The sequence below is a fragment of the Equus przewalskii genome, chromosome 3 (genome assembly GCF_037783145.1).
Source record: "Equus przewalskii isolate Varuska chromosome 3, EquPr2, whole genome shotgun sequence".
NCBI lineage: Eukaryota > Metazoa > Chordata > Mammalia > Perissodactyla > Equidae > Equus > Equus przewalskii.
The window spans coordinates 86,434,464-86,453,109 of record NC_091833.1 but is presented as its reverse complement, the minus strand read 5'-3'; the positions used below and the strand labels follow the sequence as shown (position 1 = coordinate 86,453,109).

The window sequence follows — 18,646 nt, the reverse complement described above, 5'->3', positions numbered from 1 at the left end:
AGAACCATACTAATGCAAGACAAAAATAGCGCAGGTAAGCGTAAAAATGCAGCTAACATTTTAATCATATTATGAAAAATGTTCAGTTTTCATAAAATACAAAACCATACTATATTCCAAAAACACAAGCCATTTTAATTCATAGATCTTCCATTTAGTAAAATAATAGTTTTGTGAAATTGATCTTTTTCTGTATAAAAGACCCAATTCATATAACCATTAATGAAAATTCTTAACATTCTTGAAATAATACACAAAACTTATAAATCCTTCAGTCAGTAGTCATGGGTAATGATTAAGACAGAGGTAATGAAAAACTTTAAATTTAATCTGTTTTATTCATATTGATAATGGCCATAAAAATGTTTACTACTTTATGAAAAACTAAGTATTTTTTGACTTATAGTAATATATATTACATAGGAGAAAAATCTTAGTGACCTTTGGTTAGTCAAAGAGTATTTAGAAACATGAAAATCATGAACTATGGAAGATAAAACTGATAAACTGAACTTCATTACAGTTAAAACTTTTGAGCTTCAAAAGACACTATTAGAAAGCAAAAAGACAAACCAAAGACTGGGAGAAAATATGTGCAAATCATACACCTAACAAGGGACTTATAGACAAACAATCCAATATAAAAATATACAAAGGGGGCCAGCCCAGTGGCGCAGTGGTTGGGTTCACACACTCTGCTTTGGCAGACCAAGGTTCACGGGTTTGGATCCCAGGTGTGGACCTACACATTGTGCATCGAGCCATGCTGTGGTGGCATCCCTCATACAAAACAGAGGAAGACTGGCGCAGATGTTAGGTCAGGGCCAATCTTCCTCAAGCAAAAAAGAGGAAGATTGGGGGCCGACTCAGTGGAGCAGCAGTTAAGGGCACACATTCTGCTTTGGTGGCCCAGGGTTCAACAGTTCAGATCCCAGGTACGGACATGGCACCATTTGGCAAGCCATGCTGTGGTAGGCATCCCACATATAAAGTAGAGGAGGACGGGCATGGATGTTAGCTCAGGGCCAGTCTTTCTCAGCAAAAAGAGAAGGACTGGCAGCAGATGTTAGCTCAGGGCTAATCTTCCTCAAAAAAAATAAATAAAAATAAATAAAAATTTTTTAAAGACAAAGAAAAAAAAAGAGGAAGATTGGCAACAGCTATTAGCTCAGGGCCAATCTTCCTCACCAAAAAATATATATATACATATATATATAAGCCAAGAATTTGAACAGGCATTTCGCCTAGGACTGGCTAAGAAGCTCACTTATTGAATAATTAGCTCAGTCACAAGGACATAAACTTCACAGTTACCATTTTTTGTCCTTTTCAAAAAGCTACATAATAGGATGATTTCATTAGAAACTCTAAAGCACGTTACTTTGTATTTCTCACATCACAGTAAAGTTTTCAAATCATTGTAAAAAATAATGATAACAACATACAGATCGGACAAGAAATAAAACTACCTCCATTCACAGATGACATAATTTGATATATAGAAAATCCTAAGGAAGTTACATACACAATAAAAAACTACCAGTACAGATTAACAAGTTCAACAAGGAAGAAGGAAACAAGAGCAATATACAAAAATCAACTGTACTCTATACACTAACAATGAAATGGAAAATTTCACTAACTCCGAAATTAAATTTAAAAAATGATTTCATTTATAAAGGCATGAAAAAGAAGAAAATACTTACAAATAAATTTAATAAAGAAGCATAAGTTTTTTTCCCCCAAAACAACAATATACTGTTGAAAGAAATTAAAGAAGAGTTAAATCAATGGAAACATGCCCATGTTCACGGATCAGAACTCTTAATATTAGTAAGATGGCAATACTCCTCAAATTGATCTAGAGATTCAATACAATTCCTATCAAAAGGCTGGTTCAACATTCAAAAATCAATTAATATAATCCACCACATCATTAAGCTGAAAAGAAAAATCATATCAATAGATGGAGAAAAGCATCTGATAAAAATCCAATACCCTTTTGGGATAAAAACTCTCAACAAACTAGGATTATAGGGGAACTTCCTCAATTTGATTTTTAAAAAATCTACAAAAAACCTACAGCTAACTTTATGCTTAATGGTGAGAAACTAGATGCTTTCCCACTAACATCAAGAACAAGGCAAGGATGTCACCTCTCACCATTCCTGTTCAACATGGTACTGGGAGGATGACCTAGCTAGTGAGATAAGAAAATAAAAGGCATACAAATTGAAGGAAGAAATAAAACTGTCTTTGTTTGTAGATGACATGGTTGTCTATGTAGAAAATCCCAAAGAATCAACAAAAAAAACTCCTGGAACTAATAAGCAATTATAGAAAGTTTATAGGATACCGAGTTAACATACAAAAGCCACTTGCTATCTTATACACCAGTAATAAACAACTGGTATTTGAAAATAAAAACACAGTAATATTTATATTAGCACCAAAATAAATGGAATACTTAGACATAAATCTAACAAAATATGTACAACATCTATGTGAGGAAAACTACAAAACCCTAATGAAAGAAATCAAAGATCTAAATAAATAGAGTTATTCCACATACATGGATAGTAAGACTCAATATTGTCAAGATGTTGGTTCTTCCCAACTTGACCTACAGATTCAACACAATCTCAATCAAAATCCCAGCAAGTTATTTTGTGGATATTGATAAACTGATTCGAAAGTTTACATGGAAAGGCAAATAGCCCAGAATAGCCAATATAATATGGAAGGAGAATAAGGTTGGAGGACCAACACTACCTTACTTGAAGATTTACTATAAGCTATGGTAATCAAGACAGTGTGGTACTGGTGAAAGAATAGACAAATAGATCAATGGAACAGAACAGAGAACCCAGAAATAGAACCACATAAAGACAGCCAATTGATCTTTGACAAAAGAGCAAAGGCTATTCAATGAAGAAAGAATAGTGATTTCAACAAATGGTGCTAGAATAACTGGACGTCACACACAAAAAAAGAATCTAGACAAAGATCTTACACCTTTCACAAAAATTCTCAAAATAGACCACAGGAGCTGGTGCCGTGGTCTAGTAGTTAAGTTCAGCGTGCTCCGTTTCAGCGGCCTGGGTTTGGTTCCCAGGCACAGACCTACATCACTGGTCAGCGGCCATGCTGTGGTGGTGACCCAGATGCAAAGTAGAGGAAGACCAGCACAGATGTTAGCTCAGGGTGAATCTTCCTCAGCAAAAAAAAAAAAACATAGACCTAAAAGTGAAATGTAAAACCATAAAACTTCCGGAAGGTAACATAGGAGAAAACTTAGATGACCTTCGGTTGGCAATGGCTTTTTAAAACAACACCAACGATACATGAAAGAAATAATTGATATGCTGGACTTCATTAAAATTTAAAACTTCTGTTATGAGAAAGACTTTGTCAAGAGAATGAAAAGACAAGCCACAGAACTCAGAGAAAATATTTTCAAAAGACTTACTTGATATAGGACTGGTATCCAAAATATACAAAGATAAAACTCAACAATAAGAAAATGCACAATTCAATTAAAAAATTGGCAAACATCTGAACGGACACCTCACCAAGGAAGATATACAGATGGCAAACTACGCTAAAAAGATGCTCAACATCACACATCATTAGGGAACTGCAAATAAAAAGAACAATGGCATACCACTACCCATGTACCAGAATGACTAAAATCCAAAACAATGACAATGCCAAACGCTCAGAAGGATGTGGAGAAACAGGAACTCTCATCCATTGTTGGTGGGAATGCAAAATGGTACAGACACTTTGGAAGTTTCTTACAAAACTAAACATACTCTTACCACACAATCCAGCAATCATGCTCCTTAGTATTTACCCAAAGGAACTGAAAACTTATGCCCACACAAAAACCTGTACACAAATGTTTACAGCAGCTTTATTTATAATTGCCACAACTCAGAAGCAACCAAGATGTCCTTCTGCAGGTAAATAAACAAACTGTGGTACATTCATACAATAGAATATTATTTATCATTAAAAAGAAAAGAGCTATCAAGACACAAAAAAACATGGAGGAACCTTAAACGCATATTGTAAAGTGAAAGAAGCCAATCTGAAAAGGCGACAAACTGTATGATTCCAACTACATGCAATTCTGGAAAAGGTGAAACTATAGAGACTGTAAAAAGGTCAGTGGTTGCCAGGAATTCAGGGGGAGGGAGGGAGGGACGAAAAGTTATAACACAGGAGATTTTTAGAGCCGTGAAACTATTCTGGGGGGACTGTCACGATAGATACATATCATTATACATTTGTCAAAGCCCATACAATGTCCAGCACAAAGAGTGATCCCCAACATAGACTATGGACTTTAGTTGATAATCATGTATCCATATTGGCTAAGCAATTGTAACAAACGTACCACACTAACGCAAGACGTTAATACACGCAAAACTCTAGGTGAGGGAGGGGTACATGGGAACACTCTGTGCTTTCCACTCCATTTTTCTACAACCTAAAACCGCTTCCCCAAAATAAAGTCTATTAATTTTTTAAAAAGCAAACAATATCAATTGTTAAAAAAAAAAAAAAAGTCTATCGTTAAGAAAAGGAAACAAATCTTTAAAATTCACAAGGCACTCAGAATTCTGCTCACCACAGAAAGCCGACTGAGGTTTTGGTGAGAGCAGCTGTTACCCTGTGGTGTTAAAATAAACTCTGGACAGCTTTCTGATAACCTCTCATTTGGCTGCTCCCAAAACAATTGTGTTTATAGTAAATACCAAGATTCTACTACTGGTGAAAGCCCTGAAATTATCTTCCTTATCCACAATTAACTATAGGCTCTGGAAAGCCTCCCTTTCTTTCAGACTCAAAAAGCAAGTAATTGAATTAAATATTTTTGTAAATGTTCCTGAAGTCTACATTCTATTTTTTCTCTGTTAAATAACAGCTCTCTCTGCTAGTCTCTCTACCAACCAGCAGAATTCATAATTCCATCTCTTCTACTCCCACAGTACTTAGTTCTTACTTCTGGCGACACATTTTTCACCCCGTGCATCAGCTGGCCGGTTACCGATATGGCCCAGTCCCTGCCCTTTGAGCCCCTGAGGACAGGACTGGGCCACAGTCATCTCATGCTAAGACTCACACTCAAAAGGTATCACCATCAAGATGTTTGTGGATGTAAGTGATGGACGCCTAATTCACACTAACTGGCTAACCTGCCAGGAAAGAGAAACTGGAGGTACTGGCTTTAGGGGCTGCTGAATCTGGGGCCATAAGTTGGGGGTGTGGGCATGTGTCCCCCTCACTCTCCATCTCTTTTCCTCCATCTCCCTGCTCTGATTTCCTGTGTGGACTTCATTCTCAGAAAGGCTTTCCCTAAATGGTGGCAAAGAGGGTCACTGGGAGCTTCAGCTTCACAATCCCACAAAAGAGAAAGGCGTCTTTGCAACGGTTTCAGTGAAAATGCTGGGGCTCCTCCATCAACTGATCCTTGTGACCCTGACTAGCCAAGCTGATGTCACATGCCCAATACAGAGACAGTGAGGTCACCTCCTCCAACAACACAAGCTGAAAACAAAGCAAGGGTGACTGACTGCCAGGGGAAAATCTGGGCAGTTTATTAAAAGGAGGAGGAAAAGGATGCCGGGTGGGCAAAGTCAACAGACATTCACTGCTTCACAGGTTCTCAAGACTGCTGACGTGCTCCCTTCTAGTATTTATTAACTGTTTAGTACGTAGAATGCTGACTTACCCACTGAAGATCCAATAGAAAGGATCTGCAGTGCCTGTCCCTGTGCAGTATACTTTCTCAAAATGAATTATTTCCCACCCACGGCCACATCTGAGGCTGTGTATGCAGTTTCATTCTCCCGGGCCACAGTGGCGCTATTTTGCATTTATTTATATTCCTATTATTTTCAGGGCATTTCTTCTCCTTTGCCCTATATGAGTATCTTAATATCAAATGCACACCCTGCTGAAAATAAATGTGCTGCTAGCTTTGGTTTTGGGGGAGATAAGAGTAAGTAAAAACTTGCCAAGCAAAGCAAAGGAGCACAGACAGACGTGCACCACCGCCCCCACCCCGCGGCCGCAAAAATTGGCAGGTCTCCATAATCCTCCCTTCATAGCATGAAAATACAAATGAGGGCAAGCCTCTGAACTTTACACTGTGCATCAGCTGGTCGAATACTGATCTGGCCTGTCCCCTACCCTGTGAACCCCTGAGGACAGAACCGTGCCACAGTCATTTCATACTAAGACCTCAAATCTTAAAGGCATTACCAATCAGGATGTTTTTAGCCATAGGTAGTGGACACCTAATTCTAACTAACTGCTAACCTGCAGTACAAGTCTGTGCTTTCTCCAGCACACCGCTTTCTCTCCAAAATAAAGCCAAGAGTACTGAGGTTTGTCAGGGGTGGCCTCTGGTTGTGGCATCTTGGAAATCTGCACTTAAGATCTTCCTCTCTTCTCTGAGAGAGAAGAAGATGAGAAAGAGGAGGGAACAGAGGAGAGGAAGAAGGAAGAGAAAGAAAGGAAAACAACAACACCCTGAACACAGAAGTCTGTCAGGATATATCTGGCCTTCATACGCTGCTGGGAATCTCTCAGATAACTGGGAATGATTAATTGGGGTTGTCTCAAAGTTGTAGAAAACAACTTTTCCCTGTGTGACCCAATCCACTTTATCCAGCCTCTCTTATCTTATACCAACCTGATTTTGCTTAAGGTGTCGTCTGTCTCAGGCTTTCACAGCAGCTTTCTTTTATGGATTTTCCATCCAGCAAATGTTTCTGTTCCACGGCTGGGCAGATCCGAGCACAGCATGCTTGGCTACGGACGCAGCGGCTCACCCACAGCAGCTCCAACCTGGAGGGGCAAAGGCCAGAAGCCGTTACAGGGATTCATATTCACAAATTCTCTCTCTCAAGAGTATGTGTTTGGCAGGATAACCCCAATCATATACCAAATGTTTAAAATCATTAAGGAACAGAGACAACAGCTTATAAGGTGTCCTAAAGACAAGTTTGAGCTATTCCGAGGAGAAGACTGAAGTATTTAATCATTATTGAAAAGGTTTGGCCCAACGATTAGGCTTTGTTTGTGGAAAATTTAAAAGCCAGATGTTTTCATTAACCACAGAAAACACAAGCTACAACTAAAATTTCATGAACACACTGATCTGCTCTGTGGAAAACCACAGGAATGTTCTGGCAAGGCTCCGTCTGAATTCTTGGGACACAGAGGGCTGGAATCCTTCCCCTTAGGAACTTGAACAGAAAATGAACTTGCTCAATACATTTTAAAAAAGTAAAATGAAACCCAGATTTAATCTCAATCAAATACAAAAACATTTCAGGACTTCAAAGGGCACCACCAAAAGACACATAAGGGGAAGGTCATAAAAAATTCCAATGTGGTTCAGGATTTAGAACATATTTTCAATGCAAACGGAATGTGTAACAGAAAATTTTATAGGCTGAATAATCCCAAGGAGAAACTAATCATATTCCATCTCCTAATAGAGGAAAATGATATACGAAACCCATATTCAACAAGTGAATCATAAATATTATCAAATATATAATATAGTTGGGCAAAAGGAATCTCTTAACTACTCTAATTCATGCCAAACCTGTGGCCTGGCCCACACTAGCTACCCTGCCTCAGCTTGAGTAATCAAGGCATCCAGAAAAAGAGTATTAAAATAACTTATTCTTACTGATAGTGCAATTAGCAATTCTGGCACAGAAAACTCAAATGAGGGAATCTTATAAAAGCAATTCATCAACAATTAAGAACTAATGGTCTAAGAAGTCTTCGTTTGTTAATTATAGTTATAGTTACGACAACATCTATATAGCCTAAATATTGAAAGCCTATTCAAGAAGGAACAGGACAAATGTTATTTTCAGATACTGGGTCCATGATTCTATTTCTGTAACTCAAAACAGACCCTGTCACAAGTGTGCCAAGCATAATATTACATTAATCTCTACCTTTATTTGAAACCTCAGTCCCAAAAATCATCTCAAAAGGAACACAGCAGGAAAAAAGCAAGATGTCACGTTATACATGTATGGTATAATTCCAGTTTTGTTCTACAAACCAAGTGTGTATAATCTAAAGACACCAAAGTATAAACAATATCTATTTCTGGGTCACGGAATTAGAAGATATTTGTATTTCCTTCTTGGTGTTTTCCAAAGTTTCTACAATTAATATCTATGGCTTGTAGAATTTGAATATTTTTACGGGGCCGGCCCAGTGGCCAAGTGGTTGGGTTCACGCACTCCACTTTGGTGGCCTAGGGTTTCATTGGTTCAGATCCTGGGGGCAGACCTAGCACCACTCATCAGGCCATGCTGAGGTGGCATCCCACATAGCACAACGAGAAGGACCTACAACTAGAATATACAACTAGTTACCAGGAGGGGTTTTAGTGAGAGGAAGAAGAAGAAGAAAAAAAAAAGACGAAGATTCGCAACAGATGTTAGCTCAGGTGCCAGTCTTTAAAAACAAAAAAAAAAAGAATATTTTTAAATAAGGTTTTTCTTAAATAGTATGGGAATACAAATCAGAAATGGGATGTCTACACTATATTAGCCTGATCTCTGGGTTTTCTCTTATCTGAACAGTAAGAGCTAATAAATTTAGAAGTCTTCCTTTATCTGACTCAGTAATTCCTAATTTAGAAATTCAAAACCCAAGTGTCCAATAACACTTCCAGGGCTGAACAACAGTACTTTCCTAGAGATAAGAAATTTTTATTTGTTATTCTACAGACTTGCCACAAAGAGACAAAACGACCATAGCCATTTGCCTCCCTTAACTAATGTATCCAAACTTCTCTATCACTGGCCACGCCATACAATTGTGGCTTAATTAAAAAGAGTGCCTCCTGATGTTACTTACAATGTCACAGGAGCAAGGCCCTTAAGTGAACCCTGCCACACTCCATTTCTGATACTCTTAGCAGCGCAGAAAACACCAAACACAACGGCAGAATCTTAATGCTGGGTTACTTGACAATCCGTCACTTCAAGAAGCCTAACCCCCTCAGTTTACAAATGAAGACACTGATGCCCAGAGAGGTCAAATGTCTTTTCCAAGGCCACACAGCTGGCAGAGCAGGGATAACAATCTAGATGGCCTGCCTGCGCTTTGACCAAGCGCTCTTTCCACTACTACAACATCTCAGCACACGCTCGTTGAAATAAGTGGGTACGAACCACACATGTTAAATTCATACCAGCAAAACTAGAAGAACAAGAAAGAAATTTGTTCCATCAAAAATGAAATGCATGCAGGAAAAAAAAGCGAAGACTCAACCGCAGGCTAAAAAAGACGTGGCTCTGCCCAGAACACATTCAATCAGAGAAACAATGGTGGCAGTGTGCTCGGGCAGCAGGTGTCCCGAACAGAAACTGCCTATCACACCGAAGGCTTTCTGGTCCTAGTACTTGCCCTGCTGATAACAGCACGGCCCCACAGCTCAAAGCAGGACAAAAGGTTTGCACCAAGATAAATCCATACTTGCACCACGCCACCTGTAAGAGACAGAAAGGATGCGTGCTCACTCCACTGTTGGAAATAAGTGATTTATGGCATCAAGTTCTGGCCTCTTCCTTCCAAAATGACCTAAGACTTAGAGAAGAAACACTAGTGGATTCAAAAATTAAGAAAATAACAGGCACGAAGAAATAAAATAAAATAATCCTACTGCTTCACATCTTATGTTGGATACGACCTTAGAGAGTGAACAGGATTTTTCTCTTCCTCTAAATGATTTATTTGAACTATTGCTCACCTCCACTTCTTTGTTAGCATTTACCTACAGTGCCCACGCCACACCAATCAGAAACCTAAGGTTCTCACAAAATGTGAAAAGCCTGAAAAGCAAGGGGGGAGAAGAGGACAGATGGCAATGACAAACTCAAACGCTCCCTGAAAAGCCTTTATTGAGCTCACTTCTCGTGGCCCTTTGCCTACTGTGCAGCAGGACAACAAAGGCATGAACTGTGAAGCTGCTAATAAAAAAAGCCGCATCAAGCGATGATGTGATCTCGCTTTGTTAAGAGCAGAACAAACACGATGGCTCTGTCTCGCCTCATCTGAGAAGTCAGGCACCCAACAAAAAAGAAAATGCGTTTTTTTCCACCCAAAACTGCCCCTAAAGTCTCCACCATATATGTTCATGGCTGGATCCTGGAGGAAAGACAATATGGGCAGTTTATTTACTCCCTCCTCTGCCTCAGTTCTAATACTAAAGGTTCAAGTCCACAGCTGGCAAAAGGAATTAGACTCTTGTCGCCATTTCACAATGAAACCAAAGTTCTGCGGGTGAGTATGGTTCAAGCAACTCTTTAAAGTCATTTGTCAGGTAATGATAGTAAGTTTGAATTTAGCAGTCTGGTGGAATGAACTCTGACCTACTAATCACATTGGGTACAATCTTGCTGAAGTCACCAAATTATTTTTCTCAAAAGAGACTAAACAGAAATTAGAATTAGATCTGATTCATAGAGTTTAAAATCCTCTCTTACTTGGAACGTTGGCTGTGTGCTGTTTCGTTTTTAGGCATTCAGTGAATGCCTTTGGCAAAATGTGCACATAGATACTGCCACCATTTAAGAATCCTAAATGTTTGGCCAGCATTTTATTTTTTCTATTCTAACGTCATAGGAAGGTTTCTCCTTCTTGAGCCTGATTCCAGAAATATCAGCCAAGCCAATTCAACACTTTGGAAATGTCTATCTTAAAACAACCAAGAGGACCAAGCAAAAACATGCTGGAGAACATTCCTCTCATTGCTTTGGAATTTTATTTTAAAAGCTTAGATTCACAATATTGATAGATTTACATGTTAAAATGTTTGGGAAAGGAGAGTATAAATTGTTCCAAATTTTTTTTTAAATAATCTATGATAGGTACTCATCACAGGTAACCAAAAAGAATCTATTATGAGGGGCCACCCGGTGGCGCAGCGGTTAAGTACACACATTCTGCTTCGGCAGCCCGGGGTTCACCGGTTCGGATCCCAGGTGCAGACATGGCACCTCTTGGCAAGCCATGCTGTGGTAGGCGTCCCACATATAAAGCAGAGGAAGATGGTCACGGATGTTAGCTCAGGGCCAGTCTTCCTTGGCAAAAAGAGGAGGATTGGCAGCAGATGTTAGCTCAGGGCTAATCTTCCTCAGAAAAAAAAAAAAAAGAATCTATTATGAACAACCCAAACTGGTACCCAATAAATTTTGTGGCTGATGATAAAGACATTATGGCAATTTGGAAAAGGTTTAACATAATAACTTCCCCGGTGATGCTCTCAAGAGGGTTTCAACTGGAGGGTGAACAGGGGGAATATATGCTTACTAATGTTTTAAAGGTTGTTCTGGAAAGAAAAATGGATGAAGAAATTAGCAGATTTTGAGGTTGTGGTCCCAGCTCTACGGCTTATGATCCGAGGCTTTCTAGGATAACTAATTTTTTCTCTTTAAACTTTGTTCCATCATTTGCAAAAGTGGGATGCTACTATCAGCCAATTTCATGGGATTTTCAAGGGATGAAACCAAATCTGAAAGCATTACAGAAATTTATAAAGCACTATGTATTTGTTCAACAAATATTTACTAAGAAACCACAATGCTGCCAGATATGGCACTGTGGATACAGCCATGAACAAGAGACCCAGTCCCTTCCTGCAATGACCTAGGTTAAGGGACACCGTGTGATTTGTGAGAGGCACAGGGGGCTATGGGAACATGGAGGCAGCCTCTAATCTGAATGCCAGACAAATATCAGGTATTGTTACCTTTACAAGCCCTTGAGGAATTTTCTCAGTGAAAAGTAGTAGATGTGGTTTTTAGGTTTGTCTCATTCGTTTAGTACTTTTTTATTGAACACTCCCCATGCGTTAGGCACTTTTCCAGGTGCTGGCGATTTAGCACTGAACAAAATTCCTGCTCTAGCACAGACACAGAGATGACACTTCAGTCACTCCTCATCCATGTGAAATGCAAAATACATGAACTGAATAGATTTATGCAGCCAGGCTGCTTCTGCTGCAAGACAACTATTTATTTTTTAACCAAAATATCCACACACAAAAGTTAAAAGGAATATCCTAATTGATCTAAATGCAGAAAACATTTTATTTCTTATTTTAGTCTCCAGGCCACATTTTACAATATACCAAATAGCTGCCATCATATGAAAGGCACTCTTGGCTTTAAGGGATTACAATGTGTGTGTGTGTGTTGGCATGGAGCAGACCGCTCCCCCGACTTCTTTTTCCCCTCAAGAAAAAGAACACACGTTGGACTCCTTCCAAGAACAACCCCAGTTTTAACAAGGGGAATATCAGTTATTTTAGAAGCATTTCCTGTAGTCATTTTTTTAAAGGATAAAAAAAGTTGAATTATTTATTTTAGAAAACGAAACTGAAGTTCAATTTTAACATGCCAAATGTCTGCCTTAGCAAAGTTTCTTTTTAAAATCTGATTTAAAAAAAAAAAAAAAAGAAGGGCCTGAGAACTAGGCTGTCCGGGACACAGGCAACTCGATTATCTAAAAGTTCAACGCCAATGGAGGGAAAGGGGATGGGGGTGGGGGGGAAGAGAAAGGAAGGCACAGGAGGGAAGATCCATGCGTTGATCTGTAGGATTAATAACCCGAAAGCTCACATACTCAACAAATGCTAAGAGCCAATGTTAAAAATATTGTATAGCAAGGAAGAAAGTAAATATCCAAGTAAAACTGACCAAAATGATATCCAACTCGAGAGCAAGAGTTCCCAAACCTGAGATTCCTAAAAGAAATACCAAGCTCAAAGGCCATGTACTCTGACTAGATTTGGGGTAGTGTCCACGAGTCTTTATTTTTTTTAACTGTCCCCAAATGATGCTGATGCCCAGCCATGGTTGGGAACCACTGATTTACTGTATTTCCTCATTGAAAAAAAGCATTGAAATATTTTTATTATAATAACGGGGAAGTGTCCTGCTAAGTGCTTTCCATCAATCTTCATCCATCCTGAAGTATGAACTATTATTATGACTATTTTTAAATGGGGGAAATTTGAGGCATGAAGAGGTCAAATAACTTGACCAATGTTACACGGCGTTTAAATCAAGGACCTCGGATTTTTACCCAAGTCTTATCTTCCCCATATTTTCTTAGCACTCTGATCTGGTGAACTTTGGCAAGCTAATTCTCTTTTCTGCTCTCTAGTCTAGGATGTCACACGACTACTCATCCTAACAATGTATCATTAAAGTTTTTAATACAGAACTTCAATTCTAAAATTCAGTAAAAAATTCTGTGATTTAAGAGGATGTTGTGAAAATCATATATAAAGTGTGGTCTATTTAGAGCACTGGGGAGGTGTTTGGTCAGGTCTGCAGAGTTATTTTAATCACCTTCCATTCCAACCTAAGATCAGTAAAAGGTCCGCTTCTGCTCTAAGGGAATACATGCTCCTGCGTCAACACTGGACTTTTCCCTGGAAGGAGGTGGACACAGTGAGGTCCAGATCACTAGGAATGATTGTCAAGGGTTTCACACCTTTTCACAATTTCACGCTTTTGTTAGTTTTGTTACTCCATCTGCCTAGACTGCCCCTCTCTACTAGGATCTGCCAATTACTGACCCTTCAAAGCCCAGCCTAAATATGACCTCCTTCAGGGTACCTTCTTAGACGCCCTGGCAGAAATAACTGCTGAGGCCTTTGTGATTTTCAATGCTTCTCCTATCACATACAGCAGACTGATGCTTATTTCAGGAATACATACGGCTCCTCTTGACAGAGTCTTTGTAAATCTCACCTCCTCACCCTTTGGTCTTTTTCCTTAGGTTATGTTTTTGATTGTTTTTTCCCAAATCTTCCAGGTCAATTTTTTTTTTCCAACAACAACAAAACACCTAAATTTATATTGTCCTGTACACACTCTTTCCCCCGCTCCCATTTTATTGAGATATAACTGACATAGAATGTATTAGTTTAAGCTGTACACATAATAATTTGATATATGTATATATTACAAAATGATTACCACAATAAGTTTAATTAACATCAGTCACCTCACATAGTCACCAAATTTTTTTTGTGATGAGAACTTTTAAGATCTACTCTCTTAGCAACTTTCAAATATACAACACAGTATTTTTAACTATGGTCACCATGCTGCACATTACAGCCCCAGAATTTATTTATCTTATAAACGACAGTTTGTATTCTAACCGCCTTTACCCATTTCCCCCCCCAACTCCTCTGCTTCTGGCAACCGCCAATCTGTTCTCTATTTCGTTGAGTTTGAGTTTTTTTAGGTTCCACATATAAGCGTGATCATACAGCATTTGTCTTTCTCTAACTTATTCCACTTAGCATAACGCCCGTAAGTGCCATCCATGTTGTCATAAAGGGCAGGATTTCCTTCTTTTTTAGAACTGAATAATATGCTGGTCAATTTTTATCTTATGCTCTTTGCACTTATTTGTTATTACATATTTTATTTCTTAAAACATTCCAAACACAGTTATCTTATATTCTGTATCAGATCATTTTAATATCTCAAGTCCTCTGGGTTCTAAATCTACTGTTTTTAATTTGTTTCTGGTGACTCTCACTCCTGGTGGCTTGTTTTCTAGTAGGATTGAAGATGTTTGATTCTGAACTCAGATTGGGTCGATCTTAGTCATGAGAATGCTAAGGCCTAATGCAGGGATGCCTAACTCCAGAAAGGATTTGCAATTGCTTCTGCCGAAAGCCTAGGGGCACTTTCCTCCTGGGCCACTTTAGCTTCTTGTACAGGTTCTAGTAGAATGCAGGTTCTTCTACCTTGCCACTGACCCAAAGCACAGTCCCCAATCAGTGATGACTGATATCACTTGCCCTTGAGGCAACCTGTCTTTTGTGTTTGTTACACACAAAGCTCCCAGTTTTGACAGTTGGTTGATCTAATTGGGGTAGGAGACTTCAGAGATGTCTTAGTTCATAATCCCAGAAGTACATTAAAAAATGCTTATGCAGGGCCAGCCCCGGTGGCCCGGTGGTTAAGTTTGGTGCATTCCGCTTCAGCAGCCCAGGTTCAGTTCCTGGGCACAGAACCTACACCACTCATCAGGGGCCATGCTGTGGACGCAGCTCACATACAAAAAGGGAAAGATTGGCAGTGGATGTCAGCTCAGGGTAAATCTTCCTCAGCAAAAAGAGGAAGATTGGAACAGAGGTTAGCTCAGGGCAGATCTTCCTCAGCAAAAAAAAAAAAAGAAAGAAAGAAAAAACCACAAATGCTTTAATCTACAGTGCTTCAGTGGGGAAGCGTGTTAAGGTATCCAGCCCACCATACTGCTAGAAACCTAAATCTTGAACTAATCATCTTCCCTCAAAACCTACTTTTCCTCCCTTGTTCCACATTTTGTTGAAGGGCACCATTCACTCTCACCCAGATCTGAAACCCAGTATTGCAGGTACCAGTGACCTCTTTCTTTCCTCCACTACCCCAGGTGCAACTAGGCACCAAGTCCCAATTTCTTGCTTGATCAAAAGTGGGTTTGCATTTATGTTTCTGATCAACGTGGCACTTAGTAGTATAATTTTAATGATCAAGGACAAGTAAGAAAAATAAATGAGGCAGAATTAAACCCCAAATCACACATTCCTGCCAAACGAAGGTGCTTTATATGAAGGAAGGTTCACACACAGGGAAGTGGAGGGAGACCTGAGTTTCACATGAATCTCAAAAGAACCGGAACTTGGGCTGCCAGACCATAATCGTTCTTCCAAGGACAGGTTTAATTTTAGTCAAACAACATTATCCGTCATGATACATTAACATTAATTTGAATTTTATTGGTCTTGTAGTTTTACTTGATTTTACTCTATAAATTTGTCATTGTTTTATGGTTATATAAGAGCTGGAACCATAAGGAGTTTATACCTAGTTTTATGTAAAGGCATATTTAAGCTAATAAAAATATTTATGTCAGTACTGGGGATTTGTGAGAAGTTTTTTCCTTTAAATAAAGAGGTCCATAAATTACTGAAATTTAAGTAACACTGGTCTTTATATACTTCGCCACCTTTGGTACATTCATCATTCTCTCCATAAACAAAGAGAGAGAAATGGAATACAACAGCACATGCAAGAAATCACTTACTAAACTCCAATTTCTCCCCAGTTCTCCAGCTGCTTGAAGTAGCTCAACACTGATGAATCTTTTAAGGCATCATGCTTTGTTTCTTTCTTCCAATAGTGGTGGTTTCTAATACATAAGACAACAAGAAACATTGCTCTGCCCAGCACCAACCATTACCCACTTCTACCAGAATGTATAAAATGGCACAGATTTACTGGCAACAGTATAGCAAATGAAATGTGTCACACAAAAGATAGCCCTTGACTTAAGGAAGTCCATTTCCTGGTTGGGTTTCAATAACCGGGAATTTGGTGAGTACAGCATTGCTTTCTGAATGAGTACAAGTAACTCCCAACCATTTCTTCTTAATTTCTATATTCTTATTCTTTATGGAATGATGGACTGTAGTTCCTTCAACCTCCAGATATTTCATTTTAAAAGTTCCCCTATCATGATAAAACTTTCTCTCTCCAACATACTGGCCCATGTGTCAACATCTTTTATTTCTCTTCCCACAGGGTCCAACTCAACCAGAATCAGCAGGGAAGTCACAGCATATCCACGCAACCCCTTACTGGAGATAGGAACACCCTGGGGCCCCGAACTTTGAAAAGGCTTACCCAGGGTCACATGGCTAATGGGCAGAGACCAGAACCCACTTTTACCCAGTCTGGCACCCAATCTAATTCTCTGACTCATCTGACTCATTTTAAATCCTAAGTAGTTTGAACTAGGACCTAAAATAAATGACTTTGGTCATCATTAAAACTTTTTTAAGTCCAGTAATTTGATATTTTGCTAATAATAATTTGAGGATATCCACAGTGTATAAAACACCAACTCATGTTTCAATAAAAGACTAAAGAAAGTACCTCAAATTCTGAAACCGAATTTCCGGATTCTTACTTGGAAGGGTTTTTTCTTGTTTTTTGTTTTTTTTAATTTTTTTTTTCCTTTTTCTCCCCAAAGCCCCCCCGTACATGGTTGTATATTCTTTGTTGTGGGTCCTTCTAGTTGTGGCATGTGGCTGCCTCAGTGTGGTTTGATGAGCCCTGCCATGTCCGCGCCCAGGATTCGAACCAACGAAACACTGGGCTGCCTGCAGCGGAGCGCGTAAACTTAACCACTCAGCCATGGGGCCAGCCCCTGTTGTTTTTTGTTTTTTAATCAGAGTACGTTAACTTGGGGGAAAAAATGAGATTACTTTTTTAATTCAAAGAAAGAAAGAATATTCTACTGATAGTTTTAAAATGACATAGTGACCACATGTAACTCTAATTCAGCAACTGTTCTCAAATTCAGATCTGGAACAGGGCACAAGAATATGCATTTTTAGCAAGTACAAGTGATTACAATGCTGATAGTCTGAAGGCCGCTTGATGGGAAACACTGATCTATTCAATTTTTTAAAACAAACTAATTCTGGTACTATTTCTATCTAATCAAGAAAGTAAGACAAAGGGAGGAAGGAGAAAGGAAGAAAGAAGAGCGAGAGAGAATCCTAAAGACACAGACAGATGAGACAAACAGACAGACATGGTGTTACCCTTCAAGCATGTGGAAAAGTGGCGTTCGTGGAGTAACATTCCTAAACTCTGGCCTAATAAATTATGTGAGAGCTGCTGCTAAGAATTCTTAAAATCAACTCAAAGCAGAAATGGCACTATCACCCAAAGAATAAGTGAAATCACAGACTAGCACAGGGTTTGGCAGATTTCAGGCCCTCAAGACATATTTGTTTAATTAAGGAGCAATTCCATCTCCAGCTGGAAATCTGAACCACAAAAGACAAATCCTAATTAATATGATCACATCTTATTTTCCCCCTGTGTTTGTTTCCTCAGGACATCTATAATGTCTGAACTAGAAATGGAGCCATAAGTATTCTAACATTTGTTAGAATGCTCACCCTATATTTTCGTCATTTATAAATTGATAGATATCACTTTATTAATTCTTCTCAGATCTTTTCAAAGAAATTTTAACTTTTTAAATTATATCTATTATCCACCTTAAGCCAGGTAATACTGGCAAGTAAAACCTACTAGAAAGGACAGGTGGGGAAAAAAGAAAAGGGAGGAATGGGAGATACAATTAATTGAGGAGAAAAACCAAGAGTAAAGAAGTCAAGAATTAAATGCAGCTAAACATACAAACCACTACTTCATGGTCCAAACGCTGTATCATTTTTAACAAAACGAGGAAAAATCCCCGACAGATTTATTTAGAAGAAAATTATCAGAGCTCCTGAGGACACTGGGTGAGGGGTCTCCCTCTGCTCTCAATCTCCATCACCAGGCCATCTTCATTCATTCATTTCTTTCTACTTCTTTCATTTCAGGACAACATTTAGCAGTGTTTATTTTATTCATTTTACCCAAAATTAAATCCTGATAGGAGGAAAGAAAACTTTTATTTGCAAATTATTATCTGTTGTGAAGCTGAGTCCACAGCTTTCTTTCACAGAAGCGGGGGCTAAGTGTTACAGAAAGTTCATGGGCTTTGGAGTTTGAGAGAA

General features: G+C 38.9%; 1 protein-coding gene across 34 annotated transcripts in view; it reads right to left on the bottom strand.

Moving 5' to 3' along the window:
- APBB2 (amyloid beta precursor protein binding family B member 2) overlaps positions 1–18,646 on the bottom strand; it is a 373,646-nt gene that overhangs the window by 296,385 nt on the left and 58,615 nt on the right. For 30 of the 34 annotated variants that reach the window (XM_070615061.1, XM_070615046.1, XM_070615053.1 and 27 more), the window contains exon 2: positions 6,707–6,861. The gene's annotated coding sequence lies outside the window, so the exon portion shown is untranslated. Of the gene's footprint in view, positions 1–6,706; positions 6,862–16,149; positions 16,255–18,646 lie in introns of those variants that run through there. The other 4 variants (XM_070615043.1, XM_070615045.1, XM_070615062.1 and 1 more) reach the window with 2 other exon arrangements.